This window comes from Panthera pardus, unplaced genomic scaffold, assembly GCF_024362965.1.
Source record: "Panthera pardus isolate Hobbes unplaced genomic scaffold, ASM2436296v1 HiC_scaffold_12, whole genome shotgun sequence".
NCBI classification, from domain to species: domain Eukaryota; kingdom Metazoa; phylum Chordata; class Mammalia; order Carnivora; family Felidae; genus Panthera; species Panthera pardus.
Window position 1 is genome coordinate 80,804,174 of NW_026526677.1, and position 25,257 is coordinate 80,829,430.

The following is a 25,257-nucleotide window of genomic DNA, read 5'->3' on the forward strand; positions in this document are numbered from 1 at the left end:
ATACCAGTTCTAGCAGACTTTTGGTGGAGTCTGTCATGTTTTCCATATGGAGTATCATGTTGTCTGCAGAATGTTTGACTTCATCTTTGCCTATTTTGATGCCTTTTCTTTCATTTTGTTGTCTTATTGCTGATGCTAGGACTTCCAACACTATGTTAAAAAAACAGTGGTGAGAGTGGACATTCCTGTTGTGTTTCTGATCTCCTAGGGAAAGTTCTCAGTTTTTTCCCATTGAGGATGATATTAGCTGTGGGCTTTTCATAAATGGTTTTTATGATGTTTAAGTATGTTCATTCTATCCCGACTCTCTTGAAGGTTTTTGTTAAGAAAGGATGTTAAGAAAAGGATGTATCTTGTCCAATGCTTTTTCTATATCGATTGTCAGGATAATATGGTTCTTATCTTTTCTTTTATTAATGTGATGAATCATGTTATTTGCTATTTGTGAATTGATTTGTGAATATTGAATGAACTCTGCAGCCCAGGAATGAATCCCACTTCATCATGGTGAATAATTCTTCTTATATGCTGTTGAATTCGGTTTGGTAGTATCTTGTTGAGAATTTTTGTATTCATATTCATCAGGGATATTGGCCTGTAGTTCTTTTTTTTGCTGGGTCTCTGTCTGGTTTGGGAATCAAAGTAATGCTGCTTCATAGAATGAGTTCAGAAATTTTCCTTCCATTTCTATTTTTTGGAACTTGAGAATGATAGGTATTAAGTCTGCTTTAAATGTCTGGTAGAATTCCCCAGGGAAGCCATCTGATCCAGGACTCATTTGTTGGGAGGTTTTTGAAAACTGATTTGATTTCATCACTAGTTATGGGTTTGTTCGAATTTTCTATTTCTTCCTGTTTGTGTTTTGGTAGTGTGTGGGTGTTTAGGAATTTGTCCATTTCTTCCAGGTTGTCCTTTTTGTTGGCATATAATTTTTCATAGTATTCCCTGATAGTTGCTTGTATTTCTGAGGGATTGTTTGAAATAAATCCATTTGCAATCATGGTTTTATCTATTTGGGTCTACTCTCTTTTCTTTTTGAGAAGCCTGGCTAGAGGTTTATCAATTTTGTTTATTTTTTCAAAAACACAACTCTTGGTTTCATTGATCTGTTCTACTGTTTTTTTGTGTTTTGTGTGTGTGTGTGTGTGTGTGTGTGTGTGTGTGTTTAGATTCTATATTGTTTATTTCTGCTCTGATCTTTGTTATTTCTCTTCTTCTGCTGGGTCTGGGGTGTCTTTGCTGTTCTGCTTCTAGTTCCTTTAAGTGTGCTGTTAGATTTTGTATTTCGGATTTTTCTTGTTTCTTGAGATAGGCCCGGGTTGCAATGTGTTTTCCTCTTAGGATTGCCTTTGCTGCATCCAAAGGGTTTGGATTGTTGTATTATCATTTTCATTTGTTTCCATACATTTTTTTATTTTTTTATTTTATTTTATTTTATTTTTTTTAATTTTTTTTTTTCAACGTTTATTTATTTTTGGGACAGAGAGAGACAGAGCATGAACGGGGGAGGGACAGAGAGAGAGGGAGACACAGAATCGGAAACAGGCTCCAGGCTCTGAGCCATCAGCCCAGAGCCTGACGCGGGGCTCGAACTCACGGACCGTGAGATCGTGACCTGGCTGAAGTCGGACGCTTAACCGACTGCGCCACCCAGGCGCCCCACCATACATTTTTTTAAATTTCTTCTCTAATTGTCTGGTTGACCCATTCATTCTTTAGTAGGATGTTCTTTAACCTCCATGCTTTTGGACAATTTTCAAGACTTTTTCTTGTGGTTGATTTCAAATTTCATAACATTGTGATCTGAAGGTGTACATGGTATGATCTCAGTTCTTTAGTATTTATTGAGGACTTTTTTTGTGGCCCATTATGTGATTTGTCTTGGAGAATGTTCCATGTGCACTCGAGAAGAAAATATATTATGCTGCTTTGGGATGTAGAGTTCTAAATATATCTGTCAAGTCCACCTGGTCCTGTGTATCATTCAGGGACATTGTTTCTTTATTGATTCTCTGTCTAGAATGTCTGTTCTTTGTTGTAATTGGAGTATTAAAGTCCCCTGCAATTACCACATTCTTATCAATAAGATTGCTTGTGTTGAAGATTAATTGTTTTGTATATTTGGGTACTCCCGATTTCAGTGCATAGACATTTATAATTGTTAGCTCTTCCTCATTGATAGATCCTGTAATTATTATATAATACATTTATTAATCTCTTGTTAATTTAAAGTATAGTTTATCTGATATAAGTATGGCTACTCCAGCTTTCTTTTGACTTCCAGTAGCATGATAGATAGTTCTCTATCCCCTCACTTTCAATCTGAAGGTGTCCTCGGGTCTAAAATGAGTCCCTTGTAGACACCATATAGATGGATCTTGACTTTTATATTTCTGATACCCTATGTCTTTTGACTGGAGCATTTAGTCCATTTACATTCAGTGTTATTATTGAAATATATGGGTTTAGAGTCATTGTGATATCTGTAGGTTTCATGCTTGTAATGATGTCTCTGGTACTTTGTGGTTCCTGCAAGATTTAATTCACAGAGTCCCCCTTAGGATCTCTTGTAGGGCTGGTTTAGTGGTGATGAATTCCTTCAGTTTTTATTTTGTTTGGGAAAACCTTTATTTCTCCTATTCTGAATAACATGCTTACTGGTTAAAGGATTCCTGTTTGCATATTTTTTCCTGTTCATCACATTGAGGATTTCCTGCTATTCCTTTCTGGCCTGTCAATTTCAGTAAATAGGTCTGCTACTACCCTTATGTGCCTACCTTTGTATGTTAAGGCCTATTCATCCGTAGTTGCTTTTAGAATTCTCTCTTTAACCTTGTATTTTGCCAGTTTCACTATGATATTTCATGCAGAAGATTGATTCAAGTTAGATCTGAAGGGAGTTCTCTGTGCCTCTTGATTTTCAATGCCTATTTCCTTCCCCAGATCAGGGAAGTTTTTAGCTCTGATTTGTTCGAGTACACCTTCCACCCCTTTCTCTCTCTTCTTCTTCCGGAATTCCTATGACACAGATATTGTTCTGTTTGATTGAATCACTTACTTCTCTAATTCTCCCCTCATGGTCCTGAATTTTTTTTTTTTTAGCTCTCTTTTTGTCAGCTTTCTCTTTTTCCATAATTTTATCTTCTAATTTGCCTATTCTCCCCTCTGCCTCTTCAATCTGTGTCGTGGCCACCTCCATTTTATTGTGCACCTAATTTATAGCATTTTTAAATTCATCATGATGATTTTTTAGTCTCTTTATCTCTGCAGCAATAGATTCTCTGCTGTCTTATATGCTCTTTTCAAGTCAGGTGATTAATGTTATGACTATTATTCTAAATTTGTGTTCAGTTATGTTGCTTATATCTGTTTTGATCAATTCTTTAGCTGTCACTTCTTTCTGTAATTTCTTCTGAGGAGAATTCTTCTGTTTCATCATTTTGGCTAGTTTTCAGTCCTTTATGAGTTTTAAAAGCTTGTTATGTGCTCTTCACCTGTGAGTACTGCTATGTTAAAGGGGATTCATACACTGTCCAGGACCTGGCCATTTAGGAGGTGTTTTTTGGAGCGTGTTCCTTGCTCTCTCTTGTTGTGACTTCGTTTATTTTATTTCCCTACCTGTTGTAATGTTTTGGACCCCCCACCAGATGTGCTTTGATTTGTTCCTTGAAGTAGCCCTTGAAAGGAAAACAAACAGACAGACAAACAGGAAACAAAAATATGCAAACACACAAACAAATACAACAAACAAATAAAGAAAAACAAATAACAAAAAAACTAAAAACAATCCAAAAGCAAAAACCAGAAATACCAGCTACAAGTAAAGAACATAGTGGAGGTGGTGCTGATGGAAGAGCACAAATAAAGAGAGAAATGACAGGGGTGGGGCAAAAGAAAAAAAAATAAACATTGACCAGGTAGAGAGACTAAAAGGCTTAATCCAGAGAGAGAGAGGAAAATAAGGAAGGAATCAGGGAAAAAGAAACCAAGATAAAGTTACCCATATAGAAAAACTATACTGCTTGATTATTCCAGAGAGAGAGAAAGAAATGTAAAGAAGGAGGTGTAGAACATGTATCAAGAGAATGTGTTAAATATGTCTGTTAAACATACAAACAACCAGAGTAACCAGCCTAGCAGAGGGAAGAGATAAGAAGAAGAAATGGAAGGGAGAATATATCTATATAACAAGAATTGTCCTGGAATTAATCCAGGCAATGCAGCAACATTGGTCTGGAGGAGGGGTCTGTCTGGTTCCATAGCGTCTATCCTGCTCCAGTAGATACACAGTTACCTGGCAGGAAGGGGCGTGGTTTGGTGTAGGTTGGTGCTGTCTCCACTGTGCGCCCTGTGGACCCATCCCTGAGTCCCGCCTTGGTGGTGGTGGGGAGAAAAATGGTGACCCTCCAGTCTCTTCTCCATGACTGGGTGTCCCAAATCACTCATTTGGAGCTGTCCTCACTGTGCTGCGGGCACAGGTGAGGCTGTCTGTCTCACTCCACCCACTCCTTTGCCCTGGCACTTGGCTGGGAATTAAACTCCCACTCTGTGCACCCTGGTACTGAGGAAGCACCTCCCAATATGTGGTCCTGGCTGGTTTGTCCTGTGCTACAGCACTTCAGGGGAGGGGACCAGTTTCTCTTGCTGCAGACTGTGCCCCTGATCTATCACCGAAGCCGGAAGTGGCTTCACTCCTCCCCAGGTGTGTGAACAGGGCAGCTGGCCCCAGTCCACAAATGGGATCTGCATTTAGAGATCCTCTAACCTGCAGTTAGAGGTGAGATCCCTCTCTGTCCCGTTCCGAGGTTTTTTTCTCTTGTCCAGATACTGTCATACACTTCCCCAGCCATTTTTTCTCTTCCTTTTGTCTCTCCACAGAAGGGGATCCCTCCCCTCCATGCCTACACAGCCCATTTTATCTCCTTCAGTTTGCAATCACCCACCTATGGCCCATCAGGTTTCCCATTTTCTCCCTGGTAGACTCAGTCTCTTTTCCTCCCAGACTCTTGGGGTTCAAAGTCCTTTGGCTTCAACCCTTCTTTGTTTGAGAGACATGGGAAGTATGGATTCCCCTACTTTTCCACCATGTTGACCCCTCCTCAATCTTCAATATTCTTAAAGTATTGACTTATGTTGTGTAACATATTTCTATTCTACAAAAAGTTCCATGAATCTATAAGAAGAAAGCATATTCTTCTGTTGGATGGAATGTTCTAAATATGTTAAGACCATCTGCTCTTGTGTGTAGCTTAAGTCCAATGCTTCTATATTGATGTCCTGTCTGCATTCTGTGTTAAATGATTTAAACTATTGAAATCTATGAAAATTGGGTTAAAGTGATATTTTTCTGTGTTTATTATAATATATAAACTACAGAGGAAAATTAAATCTTAAAAAAAACAATGACTAAATAAATATCTAGTGTTTAAAGTGTTATAAATATGTGTTGGTATGGTTAAACAGTATAATAGTATACAATCATTTCTTATATAACTAAATAGAGCCTGTTCCTTAACAGGTGGCCTTCAAGGATTGCTATTTATGTCATTCAAGACCTACTAAGCATCATTTTTGCATGACAACTGCAAAAAGATAAGCAAGTTTGTTTTTGAAGTTTCTAACTTGGACACTGTTTTCAGAAAGCAGGTACAGTTTTTCTTTTATTAATCTGCCTTTATAACTGAAAGGAATGTTGAAGGGAAAAATACATAAAACCCGCATACATCATTTATGGAACTTCTTAACATTGCTCAGTATGGTAAACTTATTATATACTCAAAATAAGTGTTTTATCTTCAAATTGGAAAAAAAAAAAAGCCTTGATTGTGTCAGCTAAACATTCTACAAATATTCTAGAAATAATATTAATGTAAAATATTTTCCTTATTAAGTTTATGGTTTGCTTATTAAGTTTATATTAAGCACATGAATATTGTGTTAAATTGCTGGAAACAATAAGAGAAATAGTACTCTGATATAGCATCCTACTTCTTCCTCAAATAACATATAATGTGGTAGTGGATGGATGTTGTTCCTTTTGATGGCTTGAATTTGAAGATCATGCTTAAGTTTATATAAGAAGAAAGTCATGGGCAGAATGAGTTTGAGTCATCCCTACCTTAATAGGGAACTTCTGAATGAAAGTGATTTGTATGATTTTTGTGGTGCTCCACATGCTTATAATGCTATACAATAACCCAAACCATTAAATATTAATTGCATCTATTTGCACCTAACAGTCCTTTAAAATTAACACATTAAAATATTTTAGAATATATGATTAATCCATGTTTATATTAATGAGTAAGTGGACATCAACAGGTCATCTCAAATTACATCTACCATGTACTACTTAACTATAATATTTATGATGTATCTTTAGATAACCAGCCTAAGAGGTAAAATAATTTTTATATAGAATTATTTATTTTTGTTTTTTAATTATTTATCAAATATTGAGAATATCATACCCAATTTTAGGGTATATATATATATATATATATCCTTTAATTTGTCAGGTTAATTCAAGTTAACTGATTAAAAATATTGGAAAATATTTTACTCAGCCTACTGCATGTTTTCAGTTTCTTCAGGCTTGAAAATTAGAGTTAAAGAAAGAAAGTAACTAAATCTGAATCTGAGGTAGTTCTGGAGGAGAGTGTACGTGTCAAGCGTTTGACAGTATAATTTTACTTTCACAAGTCAGGCCAAAATTCTGGAAGGTAACTGCAGAAAATTTTATATATCAAGGGTCTTTCATTCATTCCATTAAATCATATCAGCTTATCATTTTTATTGAAGGCCCTAATTGAAGGCCCGTACAGTACAAGTTATCCTTAAATTAATTTTGTGGAGAAAAGCAACCATAACTTTGACATTTCCCCAAAGAATGGAAAACAAGGAAAGAGAAAAGATAAAGAAGTGGATAGAAAGCCTCTGACAGTGAAAGTCTCTGAGAGTCTTTTCCAAACCATGGAAAAGAATAGATTCCCATAAATTAATCCATTGCTACATTTTAATATTAGACACAATTTTCAGCCAAATTTTTCCATCATAGTTCTATTTGTTACAATGAGAATGATCTCCGAATAGGTTATATATACAAAATAAAATTTAATTTGTGATCTATTTACGAATTATGTATATAAATCTTGGAAGGTGTATAACACATTTTGTCCTTAACTCTTAACTACTAGAACATCTTATCAAATCAAAGCCTGTATTAACTTAGTACTTCTGTGATATCTGTGAATACCGGAGATAAATTATATGTAGACACCTTAATTAGATTTTTTTAATGTTAGAAACCATTTATTTATGGTGCTTGTGACATTTTCAAAGAAAGACAACTGAACACAGCATAGCAGCTGTAGGTAAGAAGATTTTGGATCTAATGCTCACTTCCAGATGGATGATTGATATGCAATTTAAGTTTATGGTAGACATATCAGCAGATGGAAATAGAATGGAGTTAATGTCTTTGCCACCTGTGAGCTGGTGCACTCTATCAATTACAAGCTGAGTTGTATTAAATTCAGGTAATTCAACAGAACTCTAATTAATTTTTGAGAGGAGACTTTTTGTCAAGCTATTAATAAATCAAGACTTTTTGTGAAGCTATTAATAAATCCAGGTTTCAAATTGAGAATATAGAGCTTCTTAAATGTACAAGAAACCTATGGAAGCAGCTTTGGCATAGCACAGTTCACTCTTGTTAAGTCACTCTTGTTATTGCTCTGCCCACCTAATTGAAAAGAATATTGGTAGAATAAGAAGCAATTGAAACAAGTGAGACGGACTGAGCACTCCAAAAAGATGTAAGTGAATTAGAATTGATGAATCTGATGAGAGTAGATTCATGGTGTCACTTTAAATAAATCCTATTTCATTCATGTACTTGCACCCAATCTGTCACTATGACTACTAAAAACATTCAAGAGAGACATTGACAGTTTTATCTTGACACAATCAACTAAATTCCTGCCATAATAAGAGGCAACATATATTGAAGGGTCCTGAGTTCATCCTCTAAGAATGAAATGTTTCACTCAATAACTTACACAACTCTTATCCAGTAAGCATTGGCACAGTTCCAAGAGAGCTTCATTCCATTAGAGAAGAGCCTGAGTGGATCTAGGCTTATAGATTTTCAGAAATAGTAGAATTTCCATCTATTGAAAAATATCTATTCCTTACTATCAGTGTGTGCAGTCATAGAGTATTACAGCTGATAAAAATACTTGGATGTTCTCCCAATTTCAAAAATGGGAATTTAATTTTTATCCTAATTGTCTCGACAATTACATCAAAACTTGAAAGGAAAAAAGAACCTTTTAACTTACATTAGTTGCTACATATGTATTGTGTATGTTAATAGCACTGCTACTTGTTATGTTTACTGTGTTGTAACCAAAACTGATGACATAAAATAATGTGGAAGTTCCATGGAGTTTATTTTGGCTGAATATTTGAAATATTTTGTAAATGGAATGTCCACCATTGTCCTTCTGGTGTAGTGTGTGAAATCTATGGGAATGTACAAATGTACAATTTCTAATGGTCAGTAAGGAGGATGGAATGATTCTGTCCAAAATTTTTATTCAATAATGCAATCTTTATTTTGAGGTGTTTGTTCCAGATATCTGTATTTTGCCATTTGTTAATAATACTATTTTATATACTATTAAATTCTATGTTTTCAGTTATTATCTTTTGGAAGATATTGTTTTGAAATCTTTCATAAGAACATTTGCTATATAAAGTATACAAAAATACTTTAACATGTAAACCAAAACGGAATGACTTAAATAAGTGATTTATCACTGGGCATGAAATATTATATAATTTGAAGTTGTATGAATTTCTTAGATAACATTTATTTCTATCTGCTAGTTGTAGAGGTGGGAGGGGTGATTTGAGTTACTACCAAGGGATTATTTTCAGTATCAGTTTATTCATAGAAGATATGGTGAATTAATATTTCTCAAGTTGGAGTTTCTAAGGAAAGGAAAGGAAACTGGGTTTTCCCAAAGCAAGAAGAAGGAAAAAATAGTAATAAATTTTGATGTGAAAATGTGACAGTGCCTAGGTTTTGTAGTGCATAAACCTTCGCTACCATGATGCAAGGCATTCATAAATTGTAAACATTCAAAGACTTTGGGTAGTGTGAATGTGTGCAAAATATCTCATACATAACACTTGCCCAGTAAGTAATCACTTTTATTAAATATTTTTGTAGTGGAAAAAAATTAACAGAAAATAGAAAATACTGATGTGTAGGCTGTGTCATGCTTTCCTGTATTTTTAAATGCCAAGGAAGACTGGGAATGAAAAGCAAGCAAATAAACAAACAAACAAAAAAAACAGAATGATTTTTCTGGAGCATGTTTCAAATATAAGAAATATTCTGTCCAATCTTGCTTACATACCTGCAGTTGAAACACTTAGCCTGAATACTCAGTTACCTGAACACTTCAAATCTATCCTACAAAATATATGAGAAGATATATCACTACCAGTAAATGCCTGAAATTCTAAAATCCACTTAGTCTTTCTGTATGAAGCCTAGTATACAGGGTGAATCCCAGACAGACATTGATTAATAAGATACAGACTTTTCCCTAAAATCTGTCACATGTGCTGAGTGTATTGAGGTGGTTTTGACAAATGGAACAATTATAGGCTTTTGAATAAGGCTGACCCAGGATTGAATCTCTGCTGTAAATTTGCTAACTGTAGATACTTGGCTTAATAGCCATGGACCTCAAGTTGCCTTCAGCTTTAAGAAGTGGATAATGTCTCATTTTACAAGGGTGCAAGTAGGTGAAATTAAGCAAGTCAAATCTATGTATCTATCTATCATCTATCTATATTTCTATCGTCTATTATCTTTCTATCATCTATCTATCTATCTATCTATCTATCTATCTAATCGTTTCTCTCTTATCCAGGCACACACACACACTCTTACACATATATTTGGAGTTTGGCATATGAAAAGTGTTTAATATGATTACTATTGTAATAGAATGAGTATGATACTATTTTGTCACTGAGTAGGACAAACCTTTATGGAGTCTGATAATTTAAAAAAGAAGAAGAAAGAAAGGAAGAAGGAAAGAAGGAAGAGAAGGAGGGAGATAGAGAGTGTAGGAAAGAGTTAAGGAGGAAATAAGGGAAGGAAAGAGAAAAGAAGGAAGGAAGGAAGGAAGGAAGGAAGGAAGGAGGAAGGGGTGGTAGGGAGGAAGAGAGAGAGGAAGGAAATAAAGGGGAAAAAAGAAAGTAAAGAAAGAGAGATGGAGGTAGTGAGGAAGAGGGTAGAGGCAGGAAGAAAAAAAAGTAGATACAGCTCCTTTTTTGGTATTAATAATTACATTCTGGGCCTGTTGTGTTATACGATTAACATAGAAAAGTGATCCATCTGTTATAAATATTAGAAATTGGCATACAAAAGAAAAAAACTTCCATTTATAATTGAAACAATGATTATATAATTCTCTGCTGGATTTTGTGTTGACACATAACACTATTTCCTCATTCTTGTCCTCTTCAATACATTAGGGGGCCTGGGGGCCTAATAACTGTGTTTCTAGGAAGACCTGCCACCAAGATTAAGGATTAAATGCTGTTCAGTGGGAAACATGAGATATCAGAGGTATAAGAGAACCAGAAATCTTATCATTGTCCTTCCAGCTACAGTGGCTCCAGATGCTTTTTTAGTATCATATGTCTCAGTGCTAAAAGCTACAATCATTGCTGGCAGTTATCTACAGTTTTTGCAATTTCTGACTCTGAAATCTAGTTGTTAATTGAAGATTTTGCAATGTTTTTTCCTGACATTTGTTCCTTCAGAACTTCTAACAGTTTATAAGCACCTAATGTTTACAGTCCTTTCTGCTTAAAATACAATGACTTTCTTTCTTTTAAATTTTTTGGCTAATCTTGACAGTTAAAGAGGATGCCTAAAGATAAGCAAACAAAAAATAGACACACACATACAAGCCTAAAGAAATGCATAAAAACAGAGATATATCATGTTCATAGATGGGAGACATCATTTCATAAAAAGTCTTACTCCTTACTCAACTAGTTTCATTTTGGTTCAACTTTACAAATAATTGAGATAGTGTGTTAGTGGGATACAGTCGGCTCCCAAGGTAGGCCTTTGATAAAACAAAGCACAGATAATTTTCTGTGTCTTCGTGAAAGTTTGGTGTACAAACGATGTGATGCTGCAGATCAGTGGAGAAAGAATAAACAATATCATTGTTCTAGTAAAATAGGTTATCCATAAGAAAAAATAAAATGAAATCAGGCCTCTCAGTATGCCATGCAAAATAAATAAACAAATAACTCAAGTTAGAATTAAAACCTAAATTGAAAAAGTAGAGTTTTAAACATTGGGAAGAAATACTGGTATTAATTTCATGACCTTAACATAAAGAAATATATTTTTAAATAAGAAAAACAGTCTGTGAATGAACAAAAGGACAAATGTAGCTACAATTAAAAAAAGAAAGAAAAAATGAGATTATGGTGAAACATCTGGGTCCCCCAAATTTTAATAGCTCTCTTTTGCTTGTAAAATAAAAACAGATTTGATGTTGGCAATTAATACTTTTTCTAGATCTGCTGTAGAAAAAATTTGCATGTTTACATTTCACCAGCATGGTAGATCGCTATTTTGTCTTTAGCTCTCTCTGTATCTTTATTATTTGGCATTTAACTTTCCAGTTATTTAAAAAAAGTTTTTTGTTTATTTATTATTTTTGAGATAGATAGAATGCAAGTGGGGGAGGGGCAGAGAGAAAGGGAGACAATATCTGCAGTAGGCTCCAGGATCTGCGCTGTCAGCAGAGACCAATGCGAGGCTCAAACTCATCAACTGGGAGATCCATGACCTGAGCAGAAGTTAGACGCTTAACCTACTGAGCCACCCAGGCTGCCTCAGTTCTTCTTAATGTAGCAAAAAAAAAAAAAAAAAAAAAAATGTATTTACCTGCCCTTTGACTTTGGGTCTAACCATGTGGCTCGCGTTCGTCAATAGAATGAAGCAAAGTCATAGTACACTGACCCTAAGGCCGTAAAATACATTGTATATTTCCATGAACTCTTTTGCTCTTTTCCCATCACCATGAAAATAAACAAAAATAAATATGTATAGTATAGTCACCTCAGGTGAACGATCCCAGCTAAGCCTAGCCTTAATCAGCTCACCCTCAGCCACCCAACCTAAGTAAGTGGTAATTATTGTTGTTTTAAAACATTGAATTTGGGGATGGTTTATTATGTAACTATGCCTAAGTGATTCAACTATTATTCACACACACAAAAATATGTTTCTCTCATTCCTGCTACTAATTATCTATAAGTTTGCATTTACTGTTCTTGCTTAATTTCACTTTTGTTATTATTAATCTTATTGTGTATGCCCATTATCCTCAGTTTCCCCTCTTTTCATGTTTGAGATTAAGGTCAAATGCAACCATTTCCATAAAAAGTGTCAGTTTCTTTTGTATAAAATGGGAGACTTATGCCATATACTGAATGATATACATATTTGTTCATCTTCTTTTATTTCCCATACAGTACTTTTTAAATCTAGATGCTTTAATCTTATACTAAGTTTTATACACAGTGTATTTTTAATATTTGAACAAAAACTGCATAAGTAATGATTGATATAGCTCTTATCCATCATTACAAAGACAGATTTTTATATTACATAAAGAAATTAATTTCATTTACAAATTATTCCTCCGGATTTAAGTTTTGCTCTTTTCTATGGAGACCGTGATCCACAGAGACTTCAAATGTAAATAAGGCAAGTTGACAGTCATGCCTCTACAGATGTTAAGTAGTCTTCAAATAGTGATCCTTAGGGCTAATATGTCAAAATAAGGAAGTGGAAAATCCCTACAGCTAATGTATGGTGAGTTAGCTAATTAGACTATTAGCAGTGAAAATTACACCATAAATGGTTTTTAAGTGACAGTATTCTGCTTTAGTAAACTTTAAGAGGCAATAGCTGGGTTTCAAAAAGTGGAACGTTATTGCATGAATGGTATACTTCACTTAGCACAGCAGCATTTTTTTTCCATTGAAAATCAAGTTTAAAATATATATATATATACATATACATATATACATATATATGTATATGTATATATACGTATATATATGTATATATGTATATATATATTTTTTTCCTTAGGCTGTAACTTAGAAATTGATATCTCTGTATGCTTTTTAGTGATTAGTTCATGTATATGAGCCATGATAAATTGTCTATAATTGAACACAGTGGCACCAGATTATAATTTTGGTCAATTCTATTCTACTACCATGATAGGAAATGTCATTTTTTAAAAATTACGCTTTTGCTTTTACACTGTTAGACAAGTAGGTATATTTACTCTTCAACCCATTTTTTCTTTCTTAACTAATTTTCCTCTGACATGTTGAAGATGGGGAAAAAAAAAGAAACACAATATCCTCAGTAAAGAGTTCTTAATCACATATGATTTAGGTGATTTTTGTGTGTGTGTGTGTGTGGGGGGGTGCTATAGCTTACACACAGAATGGGATAAATAGGTTTTCAAATAAAGAAAAAGCTTAAGATTTAAGATTGCTTATAGTAGTTGTAAATACTCATTATTATTTTTTTTTTTTGTCTATAGAATGATGGAAATTCAGGAATTTAGCTTGACCACCACCTCATATACTTAATCTACAGACAATATATTATGTTAAATACTTCATACTTCTATGTACTTCTCACATAAGTAAGTTATTAAAATAATTAAACATTTCATTATTATATCCTGAATCTTTTAATAATATTTAAATATTTAATATTAAGCTAGCATGTTGGAAGAGAAAGTATTAAAGGATCTATGAGATTTGTTTGGAATAAAGTAGAAGGTGAAAAATGGCTTTTGTGTTATATGTCACTATAGCAAATCATATTGTTTTAAGATTTCAGTGATGCGTAGCAGTGGAAATAACTGAGATGAGTACAATAGACTTTTCCACAGACTGAGTTTTCCAGGTCATTTAATCCTTTCTAGTGTCTTCAGAACACTTCAACAGAGTTAATGGTAACAGATTGTCACATTATCATCCTCATGATGACCTGTTTGAGTAGAAGATAAAAAATGCTATGCTCCCAAAGCTATGGGTAAAACTGTACTGATCATCAACTCATCAATTTTGTACAAGTGCACTCTCTCTCTCCCTCTCTCACACACACGTCATGTGCATTGGTGTATTATGTCATTTTATTAGAAAGTATAAACTATCCAGAATGAAATCGAGAGCTGGGACGTAGAATTTAAAAGAAGCCAGTATATGCCAGCCTTGAGTGATAAAAGACATATCCTTTGCTCTTAGAAATTCTCATAGTCTCACTTATATCCATGTAAGCATCCTTAAAAACAATTCTAACAAATATCATTATAATTTTTATACTATAATTTTATTATAATTTTAACAGATTAAAAATAGAATGTGAGATGATAGCTGGGCCTCTAGAAATAGATAGGACCATTCCATGAATTGAGAGTGGACAGCCTTACAGTGTTAGCCAGAAGAAACTATAAAAAGCATATACAATAATTATACATGCAAATCAACTTAGAAGTAATTCATAAAGCAGTAGATAGTTGAGAGAATACTGTAAAGAAAACATTGGGTTGAATCAAAGTTGTGCTGTCCAATAAAGGTAGGTACTAGACATATGTGACTATTCAGCACTTGAAATGTGGCTTATTTAAATTGAAGTGTGTTGGAATCATACAAGACAACACAGATAACCAAGACTGAGTATGGAAAAAGGTAAAATATTTTATTAATAATTTTATTTTTATCAAATTTTAAAATGGTACTTTGGATATATTATGTTAATAAAATATATTATTAACATTACCTATTTCTTTTTTCTTTAAAAGTACATATGTAGCTTGCATTTATGGCCTATATATTTATATTGAACAGGGATGGTGTAGGGAATTTCAACAGAATCTAATAATTACTTGATTAAGGCAAAATCACAAGTTATCTAAGAATTTAATGTATCCATTACCCACTAAAAACTGGATAGCTTTTATTATAAATCTATAAGACATGTTCCATTTTAAGGAAACATAAAGAAAATAATTAAAAGTTGTTGCTTGAACCAGTTTCTTACCTTCTGGGAAAGTCAATTCCCTAGCCTACTAGAATTTTTAAAGTCCTTGAAATACTTATCCAGAGTTTTTGTATACTAATTGCTTTTTCTTCTAAAGCACTTAGATATGATTACCTTTAAGTGCTTGGGAATGAGAAAGTTTTTAGTGAAAGTCATCTGTGTAGATTGAGGAAGGGTCAGCATATCCTAACTGAGTGAGGTACCTCGGTAAAACCAATATCTAACCACACTGAAGTCCATGGCACAGATCTGAACTATTCTCAATGCCATTTCTGGTTATAGTAGACTTATTCACACCTTGTGGACTTAAACTAGGCCCAAACATTGCTCGCTTCAATTTTGCTTTCTGGTTCTGACTCTTGGAGACATGCAGTGATTACTCAGACTGTGTGTAAGAAATAAACAGGAAAGGAGGCAGAATAGAAAAAAGAGCTTAAGGACATTTAAATAAATAGAACTCTAGAATCTTGAAAATTGAAAGTGCCAGGTAAGACAAATCTCAGCAATACAAAATATATTTACTTAGCTTGTTCAAAGGTAAAAATGTGACCAAAAATTTAACACAAAACTCTATATTTCACAAAAAAAATACCAATAGTTTGACACAATAAATCATGGCCCTATTTGCCAATGTGGAACTACAGTTTTGATTGAAAAATTGTTTATGTTTCTGCTTATGTTGTTATGCTTAGTTTTGTGGATGTCATCTTTGAGTTTAAAGATTTGTATAACAGTATTATTTGTAATAAATAATTAAATGTAGCTCTAATTGTTTCAGTATTCCTGATTTGAGTAGGTATTGTGGACTTTCTCATTATAAACTTAAGTGTTAGCAAAGTCAAATGGATATATATAAAACAATAATGGATAGTCACTGCATTTCTAATAAATACTTCTGGTGGAAATTATATTCAATTGCATCAGAACTGTTTCAATGACCACTTTTTGGCCAAATTAGTAAAACCTGTAATAACAGCGATAGGTAAAATTCATAATTCACTTTATTAAGTATTAGAAGGTATTCTATGATTGATTTTCACAACTTTCTAATTCAAGATTAGTAATATACCTAAGGTAAATCAAAGCAGTGGGAGATCAAGGAGTAACTGTTTGAGGATGTTTCACATCTATGTAATCTGGTTCTAGAGTCTCAATTTTTAGCCACAGATCTCTTCTGCCACATTGGGTAGAATCTACAGTCTTCAATTGCTTACCTTTCAAAGCACAAGTTCGCTGAAGTCATGTTACCTGTATGGTGCACATGCTAAAAATTATTTCCAGATTACTTTTTGAAAGTCACTTCTGTTTAGGTTTCCCAAGCATACTCTGATAAGAAGACTTTGGTGTTGATAGTTTACCAGGAAGATGATCCCAGGAAACACAAGAGAGCATGAGGAAATAAGACATGGAAGGAAGAAAAGTCAAGAAAAGGCACAATTAGGAGCAAGTCAACAGATACAAGTGTCTGGAACTGTGTCACGCACGAACTTCCCACTGAGGTTTAACATAGAATATGCCTCAGAAATGTCCCACCAAAGAGATAGGAAACTTCACTGAATATGTCCTGCATTGATCTCATTGGCTGAGTGTTGATTTTGGAGCACTAAACCCTGGGGCCATTTGGGGCTGCCTTGCTTTGGTTGAAAAAGTTTCCATGGTGCTAGAGAAAACCTTGAGGCAGAGAAGTAGTGATGCAATTCAGACTCTGCAGGGGAGAAAATGTCAGTGAGTACAGGAACTGTCCCCTGAATGTAGGTGGATCAAGGGTTTACGGATTGGGACAGTAACAGCATCTGTTACTAAGGTAAAAGCACAGTATGGACAGATTTTATGAAAACACACTGAATCTTACAACAAATTTCTTCAGTGAGTGTGTGAGCCTTCTTCACCCTAACCTTAGTCTTGGAATAAAAGTAACTTTTTCTTTAGTTCAATTCTATACTTCAATTTATTGGGGGTATATGTCTTGCACACTAATAAACTCAATAAATGTATCAAATCATTGTATCAAATACATCAAAACAGAATGGTTCAGCCAAAATATCAAATTAGCTATTAGGTGTAAAAAAGTCAAAATAAATTGTTTAAATCATTTTTCACTTTTTTGTAAGGTGCTCATAGTTTGATGATAAACCTGAGTGTAATTGGTGCATTCAGAGTCATTTGAATGGCATGGCTTCACAGAGGTATGCCAAGCAGGATAAAAACTGTTGTGCAATACCTTAAGCAATATTCATTTTATATTATTTTATAATTTGTCTTATATTCCCATTGCTATTAAATATATTGTGAAATAAAAGCTATCTTTCTTATTTATTTAACAATTGTATTTATATCTATGGACCAAACAATTAGGTAGGAATAAGAACTAAACTGTTCACATAAACAATGGGTATAGAAACAAGAGCAAAAGGCAATTAACATAATAAGAAGAAAAACATTTTATGGGTACAGATTTCTTATAAGAATTACAAAGTCTTAAGTTATAACTAAATATTCAAATCATTGTGTTTTGCTACTTTAAAATTTAAGTGAACTTAGAAAATTACTTTAAGGAGAATGATTTTAAAGTCATATGAGGATACTTGTAGAGTATTTGTTAACACCCTTTGGAGTTGGAAGGGAAATTATAGTATACAGTTTTGACAATTTTTCTCTGTAATTTGTTTTGAAAACAGGCAGTACACTTAATATTTTCCTAATATTTAGCTGAATGAGAAATGAGGATAAGTATAATCTTTCAACAGACTTTTGAAATGTGTATTATGCATATAGAATTTCAAATAGTTTGCAAATATTGCAGTAAAAATAGTAAGTCATACTTTTTCAGAAGTATCTATTTTTTCTATTGAGTGCTTTCAAAGAATAAAGATGAAGATGTGTGAGAAATATTTTTAAGAATACCTAAAGTGTAACAAAAAGAATTATTTCTATGTCCTATATAAAGTTAAATTAAAGAAAATAAGTCAGTCAGAGAAAGATAGATATCATGTTTTCACTCATATGTGGATCTTGAAAAACTTAACAGAAGACCATGGGGGAAGGAAAGGAGAAAAAATAGTAACAAACAGAGAGAAAGGGAGGCAAACTATAAGAGACTCTTAAATACAGAGAACAAACTGAAGGCTGATGGGGGTGGGGTCGGAGACAGGGGAAAGTGGGTGATGGGCATTGAGGAGGGCACTTGTTGGGATGACCACTGGGTGTTGTATGTAAGCGATGAGCCATGGGAATCTACCCCAAAAACCAAGAGGACACTTAGCTAACTGTATGTTAGCCAATTTGATAATAAGTTATTTTAAAAAAAGAAAGAAAACAAACATTAAAACTATACTAAATTTTGCTTTATTTGCTATTTCAATAATTACTATAATATTAAATTTGGAATAATTATTACTGTAGTATTCATATTTCAGAATATCATATGCCATGTTATATGTGTTAGTTTTAATTAGATCCTTGAACTTATTTGTTTGTGAAAATTGAATTGATGTGATATAGAAAATTGGGTTTCTTCAATATATATTTTTAGGAAATAGCCCCTTCAACTTGCATTAGTACAAGTATGTGTTAATGTTATACTACTATTAAAACAAAATATCTTCAAAGATATAACAAAACAAAGTATCTACTATCTGACATATAACTTAGTCATTTAAAAATGTTTAACTTGTCTTCTAAAATTTATCTTTGTATTGAGTCTGACTGGACAGGTGTATAACCTGAACGTCATTTTTTTTCATTCATAAAATTGCGTGTACTGAATTACCTTTTATTGTTTGCTGTTGACAGGGAAGAAAACCTTCCTCTGCCCTGTGATCCCTCTAGCTGGACTTAGAATCAAATTGACATGAGACAGATTAACAGGAGAAAATCAAATTTAATAGGCGTATATATGAGGAATCCACGCAGACACGGAATTCCAAAGACAATGATGCAAGATGAAGCTTATATGAGCTGAGGAGAAGGGTATGGGTTTAAGGACACAAAGTAAAGAAAACTCATTAGCAAGAAAGTGATAGGAGATATTTGGAAAACCAAAAAACTTATTATGCAGATAAATTTCTTAGGTAAAGTGGAGTCTCTGTTAATAGCTCTCTACTTGGTACAGTCTCTCCTTTCCAATGTAAATTTAGGCACTTTAGGGAGTGCAGACAGCTATTCCTATATCTTCTGGGTTTTGGTTCTTTTTTTTATGTTTATTTATTTATTTTGAGAGATAGAGGGAAAGAGCTTGAGCCCATGCTGTCAGCGCAGAGCCTGATGTGGAGCTCCATCTCACAAACCATGAGACTGAAAAACCTGAGCTGAAATCAAGAGTCAGACACTTACTAAGCCACCCAGGCACCTTGGGTTTTGATTATCTAACACAAAATAATCTTTATGCCAAAGTGGTCCTTTTGGGATAAGTCTGCCTTGGTCTCCTATACTGTTAATTTGTATTGAGGAACATAGTAAGAATCAGTAATAGTCCAATTACAAGCATGAGCTGGCATGTCACCTACCATATCTGAAGGAGTAGCAGAATGTCTGTCTTTTCTTACTGCCAAGAGCTATTGGTCGGCTCCTGAATAACTTCAGTTTTTTTTTTTTTTTCAATTTTATTTTGTTGCTATTGTTATTGTTTAATAAGATTGGAGGAGGTAGAAAAAGTAAAATCAGGTGGGAAAGAAAAATTAAATAACTCATTTTGAGGCATTGTAAGGAATTTAGCTTTTATGTTCTATGAGGAGATAAGCTGTTGAAGGATTTAGAACTGAGAAGTACCATGACTTAATTTACATTTTAAGTATCTGTTGATGGACTAGATATGACATGAAAGAAAACAAAAAGTATACATATCACTAGTGTTTTGTCCCTGTGTAACTGGAAAGTGGGATTTGCCTAGGCAACCAGAAAGATGGAATTTCTTATTGAGATTAAGAAAATGGCAGGTTTCGGGAGATGGGGTGGGAAGTAAGGAGTTTATTTTCAGAAAATGTGGGATCTTATTTGACATAGGTGGCTGAACATATAAGTCTGGAATTTAAGAAAGCAAAATTGGCTAGAGATATAAAACTGGGAGTCTGAATGGATGTTTCATGCCAATAATCAAAAAGAAGGTCAGGAAAGGAAGAATTATATAGACTAAAACATGGGTTACAGAGATAAGGAGAAATAGGAAAAGAGCCTGAAGAAGGAGCAGCTACAGAAATTGAAAAGCAAATGGAAGAATGGTGATTCAGATGCCTTATAAGGATACCTTTTAAGAAAGAGGATGTGAAAAACCATAGCAAAGGTCTGCTATGATGAAAAGTTCGCATTGACCTTGTTTATTTTGATTTTATTGTTACTTTGCCAAGAACTTTTGCAAGTGAAATGGTAGTTATGGTGGGAATGAACACCTGATTTGAGTGCATTTGAGAGGAAATGGGCAAAGAAACAGCAAAGAGGACAAGTACAGAGAGATTTTTCTCTAAGCAATAATTATTATCTTAATAATCTTAGTAATATTATATAAAAGTAAATAATTAAAAGAAAATAATTGATTGCAAAATCTATGGTACCTTGATTTCATAAATCTATATTGGACATATTCACAAGTATAAAATATAATTCCATTTATTCCTTACAAATTTTATTCTCAGGCTTCATATTTTCAGTGTTTTGAGAAAAAAAAAATTTGCTTACTTCTGCTTCTTCTCTAAGTGTCTCCCAATTTGACCTTCCTGGTCAAATAATAATTCATTAAAGATGTCTGATTGTTTAACAAAAAAACAAGGTGTCTAATTGTTTGGGTGATTGACATATTTGGTACCTTATAAAACATTTGAAAAAAGGCCTTAGTATCATATTTGCATGTTACACCTTTTGTAAATTAATAAAAATCTAGCAATAAGTAAAGTGAGAATTCAATGTGATAACTGGAGAAGAGGCTTCTCCTTGAAAGGAGTCTTATTTTAATGAATACCCATAGCTAGCTAAAATAGTTTAATTCCCAGATTTTTAAATTTAAATACACTGATGATAAATAAAATATTTAACATTGATCTATAATAAATATAAATGTGTATTTCAAAACAAAATATAATTTTCTCCAAGTAGAAGACCTAGAGTTTATTTTCAGACAAAATGAATACAAATTCAAATAGTTTAAATTTATAATTACATTTGATATTGTTTCTATACTAGTTTCATAGCTTGACTTTTTGAGGTATTTAAACTTAAAGGCAGTCTGGAAGTGTGAAATGATATGACACTTGTCATCAGAAAGCATGAATGTGAGGGGTGCGGTGGTAGAGAACATGTGACCCTTGATCTTGGGGTTGTTCACTCCAGCTGGGTGTACAGACTACTTAAAAAAAAGAAAGCATGAATGTGAAACCCAACTGTGCTACTTCATAGTAGTATATATAAAGCAAACCCATAGTCTCAGGGTCCACACTTGTAAAATTATAATAATAAGAATATGTATCATATTGGATCACCGTGAGATTTAATGGGATATACTATGACCCATAGGTTACATGCTTTGTACTCTTTTTGTAAGGGGAAGTATTTTATCTACAAATAGTGAAAAATAGAGAAAAGGGGAAGGAAAAACTGAAACCTTAGATTTAGCCTCATAAGAACATCTTTGTCCTGAAAACCATTAATGTCTGTTGAATTATTGAGCAGACAAAATTCCGGAGATCTAGAATTTCATGAAATACACCTTGAGCCCAGCCTCTTACATTTGGAATTTAAGAAAAATTAAATGAAATGCCATGACTGAATAAAATTACTGTCAAAGAACAAAAGGAGTAGGGAAATTCCCAGTGTAATTAGCATACAAATAGAAATCATTATAGTAATGCAGATTATAATTATAAATTATAAAAATAAAAGTGGTAATTTAAATTTGATTCAAGATCACCTTGCCCTACTTTAACAAATAGGGTATCTAACTTATGTTTAAATAAACCAGTTATGAGAGTTATTTGTCATGCTGATATTTTCCATATTTTAAAAACATTTTAGTGTTAGGAAAAGCATTGAAAAATAATGTTAAATATCAGTAAATAATTTTCTACTTGTTGCAAATAAATAAAATTTCACATAATTTATAAATGTTTAAAAATATTTCTACCTAGTGAGAGCAATTTGAATTGTAGGTTTCCACAAATTATTTCTTACAACCATGTTCAGAGACACCTGTTGCTGGGAGTGGGGGTGGGAGACAGATATAGGGAATAGGAGACTTGAATCAATGTTGTAATAATAAATAGTTAATCACTGAGGTTTTTGCCTGTAATCTAAAACAAATTAAGGTGATCATTGAAAAAATTATTATATTTAATGAAATTTCAAATTATGTCATTTTTGTTCATTTAATGCAGATTTTAGTGTCCAAATTCAATTAAATTATTATATTAGTTATTTTATTTTTAGTAGTATAATAAATTTTCGGATAAAATAAATTACAACCAAACAAGTTTGAGTTTTCATTCTAGTTGGATATTAGTAATATTACTGAATCACATAGGAAGTGGCTCTAATTAGGGCCATATGTCAGCAGAGAAAAGCCTAAGATACATATAAAGCACACAAACAACCCCACAAAACAGATGAAAAAATAAAAAATAAAATAGAAAGGGAGTATTAGAATGCTATAATCCAATAGTAATGAAACATGGCTACTAAAAATGTTAGTAGGAAATGCTATCCAGAATCAAGGCTGCTTTAGCATCACTCTGCTTTGTTCTGATCAGACACATTTTGGAAGAGAGGCATTAGCAACCTAGAAGTGAGAAGTGAGCAGGGGATGATAAATCTTTATCACGTGGAAAATGAGGAAAGTGGTGATGTGTAGTTTGGAGAAAAAGAGACTTAGAGACAACATGCATGTTCTCAGCTGTTTAAAAGGACTGTCATGTGGAAGAGGGATTAGAACAGATATGCCTTGCTCCAAAGACTAAGACTGTGAATTAAGGCAAACAATGAGAAAGATATTTCAGTTCAGTATGATAAAAAGATTCTGACATTTTAAATTATGTGATACCAGTGAAAGCTTCATTGTAAGAGTTATCTTGCAGTTGGAAAATGATATGATACCCAAGGTCACTATCAATACTAAGAATCTTTAATTTTGTGAATTAAAGTACATTTGAAATGCCCATTCTAAGTTTTAGTAAAAAGCCTTGCACATGGCTTTAAGGTAATCTGAAATTAATATTATGCCTCATTTCTGTCTTTGCTTCTACTCTATTTATGTATCCATCCATCATCTATCTATATCTATCATCTATCTCATGATTTCAAACTCTGCATAATTTAAGCTGCATAAAGAGAAAAAAAAACTTTTATACAGCATGTACTAATAATCTTATGTTGAAATAGAAAAAGACATAATAATTGGTCATTCATTTTTAAAAAGGTCACATTTCAACCTACAAAGATAGAAATTTCACATAGCTCAATCAAATACTATGAGTCAAATAATGTGTTGGAGATGGCAATAGAATAGGTCAAGTAAATGTGCAATTACAGTGAAGTATGCTGTTACAAGACCAATATTCAGGGATACTAGGTTATGCCACTTCTATGTTTATGAAAGAATTCCTTCAATAAAATCCAGCATTTGAAAACCATAAACTTAAAAAATGAAGTGTGACTACTCATAAAACAGCCTTCTCAGATACAGATAATCTTTGATAAATTTATTTGGCAAACTTCTTAAAGATAATTCTTTTGTGATTAAGTATATGCAACACACTCATCTCATCTTCAAAGGGCATAAATACGCTTGTAGTAGGGCACCTATATCACAGGAAAGCTTTCCTGTATCATGACTAAGAGCTTTGCAAGCAAAGATTTTGTCAAATAATAATTCCATACCTTGCTGTTAAGAAAAGTATGTAAAAACCTCTCAAGAAATGTATTTTGGAAAAATCCCCTTTTACTTTGTCTACTTTAATCCTTTGTTAACCAAAAACAGTAGGAAAAATAAAGCACACAACATTTTGGTCCCTAAATTATTTCAGGTCTTGGTTAAAGATGTCAGAGGACTTAAGATGGTGGAGTAGTATGGCAACCCTGAGCTTGTCTTGTCCCTGAAAAGCAGCTAGACCAGCATCAAACCATTTTGAACAGAAGTTGATCTGAGAATTAACACAACAATATGCATAGCTTGAGCCATAGAACTTGGCAGGTACATGGTGCAGAGAGGTGAATTGGAGAGAAAAGCCACAGAGCTGAAGAGGGTATGGAGCTGTTTTTTTTTTTTTTTGGAGAAAAGACAGAGAAAGGGAAAGCAGTGAGTGTGGCACATCTGGATCCTGCAAGAAAAGCATTTCCCTTTAAAAGTAGCTGGAGAGAAAGAGAGAAAGAGTGAAAACATTCCCAGGGAACTGAATAAGAAATATGTTCTTCAAAACCATTGATGGGGAGAAAGGAGAGGATTTCAATACCAACAGGGTTCTATAAACAGTGGAGTTCAGAGTCTGAAGGTTCAGAGCTCAGTGCCTGGCACTGAGTGATCTGGTGAGTAGGTACAGTGAATCCCCAAGAGCAGGCAGCAAGGTCTGAGGGCCCTGGGTGCTAGATGGGGAGAAGCATCTCTGCTTGGAGTGCATTTGATAGAGGCCATATGGCCTCCCTGCAGGCACAGGTCCCAAGAGACCCCAGAGAGCAGCCATGTTTGCTGGTATTAGGACAAAGACGTCAGAGTACAGTGAAAACTGGTGCCAGCTGTGTGTTGCAATTTACCATAGTCTCTGAACTTCTGCTACTGTGTGATCACACTAACATTTTCTAGGGCAAGTTGGCATGGGCCATTCCTCAGTGAGACTCTCCCCCAGAGAATCATTGTGGGTCCAAGTCATGGTGGTGTCTCTGAGGTGTGGGGTTTTGAAACACAACCCCATCTGAGCTAAAACCCTGGAGGAAGGTGTCACCTGGCAGGAGAATGGCAGGTGTCCCTGGCAGGGACAAGGACAGAGTAGAAACAGAGAGCAGAAGGAGGTCTGCCACAAAGGAGGGGTGCTTGATCATGGATCAGCAAGAGTGTGAAGTTCCTGCACCATAGACTAGGGAACTGGGTGAAGCCATTT

General features: G+C 33.9%; 1 protein-coding gene across 2 annotated transcripts in view; it reads left to right on the forward strand.

The window, feature by feature from the left end:
• The window catches only part of CNTN5 (contactin 5), a 1,357,742-nt gene that overhangs the window by 328,327 nt on the left and 1,004,158 nt on the right, over positions 1 to 25,257 (forward strand). For both annotated transcript variants that reach the window (XM_053900236.1, XM_053900234.1), the window contains exon 2: positions 5,519 to 5,646. The gene's annotated coding sequence lies outside the window, so the exon portion shown is untranslated. The remainder of the gene's footprint in view (positions 1 to 5,518; positions 5,647 to 25,257) is intronic.